General features: G+C 42.2%; 1 pseudogene; it reads left to right on the top strand.

The window, feature by feature from the left end:
* The first annotated feature begins 6,213 nt into the window (after window positions 1-6,213).
* Window positions 6,214-6,331, top strand: LOC133375721 (5S ribosomal RNA; annotated as a pseudogene).
* The last annotated feature ends 1,848 nt before the right edge of the window (window positions 6,332-8,179 follow it).

Genomic DNA, 8,179 nt, shown 5'->3' with positions numbered 1-8,179 from the left:
ACACTCTTCGATGAGATCGATTATCTGAATCCATTTCAGTCGGGTTTCAGGCCTGGTTTTGACACGGAAACAGCCTTGGTTGCCCTGTATGATGACCTTTGTCGGGAGAGAGACTCTGTTGATTCTCCTTGATCTCTCAGCGGCTTTCAATACCATCGACCATGGTATCCTTCTGGGATGACTGGCTCAGTTGGGAGAGGGAGGAACTGCATGGCGGTGGTTCCGCTCCTACTTGGCGGGTCGGCTCCAGAAGGTAGTGCTTGGGGAACATTGCTCGGCACCCTGGACTCTCCAGTATGGGGTTCCGCAGGGGTCAGTTCTGTCCCCCATGCTGTTCAACATCTACATGAAACCGTTGGGTGCTGTCATCTGGAGCTTTGGAGTGTATTGCCATAAGTATGCTGATGACACGCAGCTCTATTTCTCCTTTTCATCTTCTTCAGGTGAGGCTGTCAATGTGCTGAACCAGTGCCTGGCTTAGACAATGGACTGGATGAGGGCTAATAAACTGAGGCTCAATCCAGACAAGACTGAGATGCTGCTAGTGGGTGGTTCTTCTGACCAGATGGTGGATGTCCAACCTGTCCTGGATGGGGTTGCACTCCCCCTGAAGGAGCAGGTTTGTAGCTTGGGAGTTCTCCTAGAACCATCTCTGTCACTTGAGGCTCAGGTAGCCTTGGTGGCACAGAGTGCCTTCTACCAACTTCGGTTGGTGGCCCAGCTACACCCCTATCTGGACAGGGATAACCTGGCTTCAGTTGTCCATGCTCTGGTAACGTCCAAGTTAGATTACTGCAATGTGCTCTACATGGGGCTGCCTTTGAAGACGGTTCGGAAGCTTCAGCTAGTACAAAATGCAGCGGCCAGATTGATAACAGGGACCAGACGGTTTCAACATATCAAACCGATTCTGGCCTGCTTGCATTGGCTGCCTGTATATTTCCGAGCTTGATTCAAGGTGCTGGTTTTAACCTATAAAGCCTTACATGGCTTAGGACCACAATACCTGATGGAACGCCTGTCCTGACACAAACTCACCCATACACTACGCTCAACATCCGAGACCCTCCTCCAGGTGCCTACTTGGAGGGAAGCTGGGAGTCTGGCAACAAGGGAGATGGCCTTCTCAGTGGTGGCCCCAAATTATGGAATGATCTCCCTGATGAGGTGCGCCTGACACCAACACTGTTATCTTTTTGGCGCCAGGTCAAGACTTTCCTCTTCTCCCAGGCATTTCAGCATGTGTTTTCGAATTGCTTTTTAAAAATGTGTTTTTAAATTTGTACATTTGTTTTTAATGTTTTTAATTTTAAACTGCCCGGAAAGCTTCGACTATGGGGAGGTATACAAATGCAATAAATAAATAAATAAAAATAAATAAATAATGGTTCACACTGTTTTTCATAATATCAGCGTTTTGCATTCATAAGGCAATTCTAATTTAATGCAAATTATCAAAAGCTGTAAAAAAAGTATGTATGCTGCTCTCTTGAAAGTCTGACTAACAATGGAGAAGCATGTTAAATTCTGACCATGGAATCTTTACTCTCTTTCTGTCACAGGTGACTCAGGAGCATCAAGGAGAGAGGTTAATCTTTGTTCCCTCAATAGGTAAGCTTTTGTTCTCTCAACAAGATTTCCTTCATTCTGTCGAATTATTATTATCAAAAGGTTAATAGGAACTCTGTAGAGAGAGTGGGAAGGTCCACTGCTTCTCCTTCCCTGCTGCTGGTGCTTTGATAAAAGAGAGGGCAAAAAAGGGCATTCTGGGTTGATTTTCTCTTTTAGCCTAACCTTCCTCACAAGGTTGCGGTGAGGATAAAATGGGGGAGGGGGACCATCTATGCCATCTTGACTTCCTTTGAGGAAAGGTGGAATATAAATATAACAAATGAATGAATGAAAAGGGGAGATGGGGAAAGGTCACCACTACCCTTCTGCCCTGCTGCCACAATCCAAGCAGGACTTTGAATTTGGTGGTTCATCTGCCATGCCTTGTCTGTCGTTGAACCCTGTAGAACAGCCTAACTGCGAGTCCTGCATGCCAAAGAGAGCTGTGGACTTGTGCTTCTTTCAAAAGCAGCCCTGTCACTCCATGGGACATGACAAGCTTTATTTCAAACTGAAGGGAGTTTTGGCAGCAGTTTGTGATATCGCATGGAAGGTTGACATTCAAAGGAAAAAAGTCGAAAACATCCCCATTGCTGAGCCACAGGAACACCACCCTCAGTGGGGGTTCCACCCTAAGATGGAAAAGCTGCATCAGATCTGCTTGGATAGACTATAAAAAGTGGGAAAGAAAGCACTGTTGGGGCAGTGAGCCCTCTGCTGGTCTTGTGAACTTGGCAAATTCCTAAACTTGCTGCTCTCTGCATCCAGCTCTGTCCATTCCTTTTCAGTGGTGGCTCCCCAACAGTGAAATACTCTCCTCAGGGCCCTTCACTTGGAATCTAATCTAATAAGTTTTAGACACCAGGGTAAGACATTTTCATTCAACTGCTATTTGATAATATTTTCTACCTACATTTTTAAAACAGGTACATTGTTCTATTTTTTTTTTTTGAAAATCAGTCGGAAACTGAGATTTAAAAGCTATACACACACACACACACACACACACACAAACACATATGGTAAAATAAATAAAGTAGCTCCTTCAGTATTTTAACACATTTTGTGAATAAGTTGCATATATGCGTTTGGAGCATGCTGCCAATTTGTATCAAAAATGCCGCAGACGTCAGTCTAATGAGAGGGACTCACAATGAGAATGTACAACTACCTCAAGGGAGCACAATGTAAATTGAGCAAAATGTCTCACATTTTCTGAGATGTCTCACATTCTGTGGTTTGCAAAGGAAAAACATACTGCAGCATAAAATTCCTGTTTAAAAGAGAAATGAGGGTTTCATAAAATATTTTTTAAAAAGAGTTCAGATGTAGAATGATGAATTACCTCTTCACAAACAATCATACACATTTGAATGATCTGTAACAGTAACACGTATACTACAATACTTGGGAGTTTCAACCAAAAATGGGATGTGGACAGCCATAGCCACAACCCAATTAAACTGAAGGACTAGGATTTGACAACCAGTTTCAATAGCAGTAAATTACGTACTTTCACTTAATCTGCCTCGAAAACTTCAACTCAAATGCATGGTTGATTGGGTAATAAATTTGATTTCTTTTGTGATGTATATTGATGTGGCTCCTTGGGGAATCTAAATTTATAATAAAATGCTATAGACCTGTGAATTGCTTTGTATATCTTTGATACATTCATCCTATGTTGTAAAAAACCCCAAAACAACCAGATTCAGGTATATATGCAAAACCATTCACAAGATAGGGTTAACCTTTCTGGTTTTCTTAGTAATGATGCCAGTATTTTAAAGACACTTAAACAGGCTTCCTGGGTCTTCTATTATCAGTGTCATTTAAAACAGGTCAGATTAGGAGCACTGGTTAGGTATTCACTTATTGGCAGCTTTATTCAGTGCCTATCATGTCCATAGGAAATAGCCTTAGGGACAGAAAAAGAAACCTGACCGCTGTCAGCATCCTTTTGTTCCTCCCATATGGGTAGGACATGATTCCACAGGATTAGGTAACAATTATGTGCTCTGGACTGATCAGTTCAGTCAATTTACTGTGTAAAGTAAATTGATCCTTTGGAACAAAGGATCCTGTATTCAGCTGTTTGTACTACAGGTACCTGAGAAAGCAGTGCGCCTCTGTAAACAGTTGTCCCTGCCCTCATGTGGAGTGGACCAGCGCCATATGGTGCCACTATGAACTTATTAACTGATGGATTAACTCATCTCAGCATTTGGGATCCCCAGTTTCCAGCTGTGAGAATGATTGATGGGTTAACTACTGCTTCAGTCTTGAAAGTTATTTCCTCCATTTAACAGAGTCAAGAAGACAGAAAATTGCCCCCTTTGTAAATGCTAATCTCACCACTCCTTCGAACACCCAACATAACAATTTATTCAAGGCAAAGTCTTAAAATTGGTATAGTACACATCAAATGCATACTAATTAGCAATTTCTTTTGAAGGCTCTATCACTTATTAAGGGTCTCCTTTTCCATATGTTCATCATGCCCCACTTCACCCTTTAATTACAAAACAGCACTTTCTATTAATTGTGAGAAGGTACATTGTCCCTGGTATCCGTACTAAACACTACACCTTCAGAGGCCCAGTTTAGGGTCAGAGAAAAGGCAGTCATTAAAGCTTAGTACCACTGCCATGATTTTAAGCATATTCATTTTTTTTCCTTCAGTGGATGTGCTGGTTAAAGAGATTTGCTTGAAAAGAGTTTTTCTTTCAAGATGTCAATTTCTGTGTTCCTGTTATATGACTACTGCCCCTAGATAAAGAGGTGGCGATTATTCCACTATGATTAAGTGGTAATTATTCCACTGCTGACATTGAGCAAGAAAGTGCACATTTCCCACTTGGAGCCTTAGTTTCCAAGTTCTCTACACCTCTTGTTTTGTAAATTCCCCACCTTCACAAGAATAATTTATTGAGTCCTGTAAGCAATGTAAGAAAAATCAGTCCAAAAAAATCATATAGGAACCAGTTTTTATTGGGGTTGGTTAAAAAAACAACAAACCAGCAACAAATTGTACACTTAAGTGTATTTATCAAACAGGCTAATTCACAGATCGGGCATTTCCCAGTTAGTTATTTTATTTATTAATTTATTATATTATATTATTAAGTGTATATCCCACTCTTCCTCGTAGAAGGAGCCTAAGGTGGCAAACAAAAGCACTAAAAACACCCTAAAACATATTAAAAAGAAAAGACTTCAAAACATATTAAAACAAAACATCTTAAGAATATATTAAAGCAAAGCATATTTAAAAACATTAAAACATCTTTAAAAGCATCTTTTTTTATAAAAAGCTTTACAAACATCTTAAAAAGCAATTCCAGCACAGATGCAGACTTGGATAATGTTTCTACTTAAAAGGTTTGTTGAAAGAGGAAGGTCTTCAGTAGGTGCCGAAAAGATAACACAGATGATGCCTGTCTAATATTTAAGGGAAGGGAATTCCAAAGGGTAGGTGCCACTACACTAAAGGTCCGTGTCCTATGTTGTGTGGAATGGACCTCCTGATAAGATGGTATCTGCAGGAGGCCCTCACCTGCAGAGCACAGTGATCAACTTGATATAAAAAGAGTAAGACAATATTTCAGGTATCCTGTTCCCAACCTGCATAGGACTTTGTACACCAAAACAGAACCTTGAACTTGGCCTAGTAGCTAATGGACAGCCAGTGCAATTCTTTCAGCAGTGGGGTAATATGTTGGCAATACCCTACCTCGGTGAGCAGTCACTCCACTGCATTTTGCACCAGCTGCAGCTTCCGGACCAACCTCAAGGACAGCCCCACATAGAGCATATTACAGTAATCCAACCTGGAGGCTACCAGTGCATGGACAACAGTGGTCAGGCTTTCCCAGTCCAGAAACAGCTGCAGCTGTCTTACCAGCCAAAGCTGGTAAAAGGCACTCCTAGCCACAGAGGTCATCTGGGCCTCTAGTGACACAAATGGATCCTGGAGCACTCCCAGATTATGAACCTGTTCTTTCAGAGGGAGTATGACCCCATCCAAAGCAGGCAATTGACCAATTATCCAAACTCGGGAACCACAAATTCACAGCGTCTCAGTCTTGCTACGATTCAGACTTAGTTTATTGGCCCTCATCCAGCCCATCACCAAGTCTAGGCGCTGGTCCAGGGCTTGCACAGCCTCTCCTGATTCAGATATTACAGAGAAATAGAGCTGGGTGTCCTCAACATACTACTGACACCTTGCCCCAGATCTGTAATATATGTGTCATGGGTTAACATGAGAAAGCTGCAAAAGGAAATATCTATGTACCATCAAGAATTGATCTCATGTTCTTTTTATCAGAATTATAGATAGTACTTTATCATATTTTTTACACATTGACAAAATAACCTTATAAACTCTGCAACTTCATGATAGTTGTTGCTATCTACATCAAGATAAACAACCACTAATCAAGATCTGACTTGGACAAAATCTGCAGAATAGTGTTTTCATGAGATCTTTGTACTTGCTAACTGGATTGTTAAAACTTTGGGTGAGTCTATCTATAGCTGCAAAACTGCAGTCATTAAACTCCTGAGAAATACTTATATAAAATGAGTATACAAGAACTGGCCTACGGCCATACTACCCTGAACACACCGAATCTCATCTGATCTTGGAAGCTAAGCAGGGTCAGGCTGGTTAGTACTTGGATGGGAGACTGCCTGGAAATATCGGGTGCCGTAGGCTTAGATGAAAGCAATGGTAAACCACCTCTGAATATCTCTTACCATGAAAACCCTATGAATATATACAAAAAAGATTCATACAGTCGTCATAAGTTGTAATCGACTTGAAGGCACATAACAACAAGATACAAGAACTAGACATGGCAACACAGGGTGCTACACATCTTCCTTCCTTCCTTCCTTCCTTCCTTCCTTCCTTCCTTCCTTCCTTTCCATGCCTCAAAGCTAAGATATTAATGGTGGTGTTTGGGGACTGCCTTGTTTCCAGGCTTTCATTTTGTTCTAAGAGCTTATTTTAATGATGTGTCATACACAGTGCTGCTGTTCCACTTGCAGAATGGCTTTTGATCCAGAAGAGGCATCCACTCACTTAAGAGAAGGAGAGGCAAATTTCTTCACTTCCCCTTTCTGCCCCCTATGCCCACTTCTACACTATTCTGGAGGGTCCCCCAATCTTCGAATAAATTTTCAGGGGGTGCAGGAAGCTGCAGTGGGAAGGGAGAATTGTGAAAATTGTCTCCCTGTTTCTTACCTTAACCAATGCCTCCATTGCATCAAAAAGCAGTACTGAATTTCATCCATTGCACTCAACAGAGAATACTGACATGGAATTTCTCTGTTGTCTGAAATAACATCAATATGCATTAAACCATCAAATGCTTACTTCACTGATACAGACTGTAGGCTAGACATTATTTCCATTTGGTGTCCCTATGGTACCTCTTCTTGTTGCTGTTATTTTGTTTCCATTGTCCACCGGGAAACCTCTTTTAACGATGATAAGAAACCCACCTCAGGATAGCTCTCTATATTCCTGTATCGATACTCCTGTTAACAGCCCTTACAGGGCCAGTTCACGCATTCCTTGCAGATGTAGGAGGGTAACCCAATGGTGATTTTGCCAGAATCCTAAGAAAGCACCAAGTCTTAAGAATGAGCAGCATAAAAAACTTAAAAGAAGGCAGACGGGAAAAAATCAATCTTATTTATTTATATATTTATTTATTGCATTTGTATACCGCCCCATAGCTGAAGCTCTCTGGGCAGTTTACAACAATTAAAAACAAACACATTTTTAAAAAGCAATTTAAAAACACATGCTAAAATGCCTGGGAAAAGAGGAAAGTCTTGACCTGGTGCCAAAAAGATAACAGTGTTGGTGCCAGGCGAACCTCATCAGGGAGTTCATTGCATAATTTGGGGGCCACCAGTGAGAAGGCCCTCTCCCTTGTTGCCAGACTCCCAGCTTCTCTTGGAGTAGGCACCCGGAGGAGGACCTTGGATGGTGAGCGTAGTGTACAGGTGAGTTTGTGTCAGGAGAGGTGTTCCATCAGGTATTGTGGTCCTAAGCCATGTAAGGCTTTATAGGTTAAAACCAGCACCTTGAATCGAGCTCGGAAAAATACAGGAAGCCAATGCAAGTGGGCCAGAATCGGTTTCATATGTTGAAACCGTCTGGTCCCTGTTATCAATCTGGCTGCTGCATTTTGCACAAGCTGCTGTTTCCAAACCGTCTTCAAAGGCAGCCCCATGTAGAGCACATTGCAGTAATCTAACTTGGACGTTACCAGAGCATGGACAACTGAAGCCATGTTATCCCTGTCCAGATAGGGGCGTAGCTGGGCCACCAACCGAAGTTGGTAGAAGGCACTCTGTGCCACCGGGGCTACCTGAGCCTCAAGTGACAGAGATGGGTCTAGGAGAACCCCCAAGCTACGAACCTGGTCCTTCAGGTGGAGTGCAACCCCATCCAGGACAGGTTGGACATCCACCATCTGGTCAGAAGAACCACCCACTAGCAGCATCTCAGTCTTGTCTGGATTGAGCCTCAGTTTATTAGCCCTCATCC

The sequence above is a fragment of the Rhineura floridana genome, chromosome 1 (genome assembly GCF_030035675.1).
Source record: "Rhineura floridana isolate rRhiFlo1 chromosome 1, rRhiFlo1.hap2, whole genome shotgun sequence".
In the NCBI taxonomy this organism is placed as follows: domain Eukaryota; kingdom Metazoa; phylum Chordata; class Lepidosauria; order Squamata; family Rhineuridae; genus Rhineura; species Rhineura floridana.
This window is presented reverse-complemented; position numbering and strand designations above follow the sequence as displayed.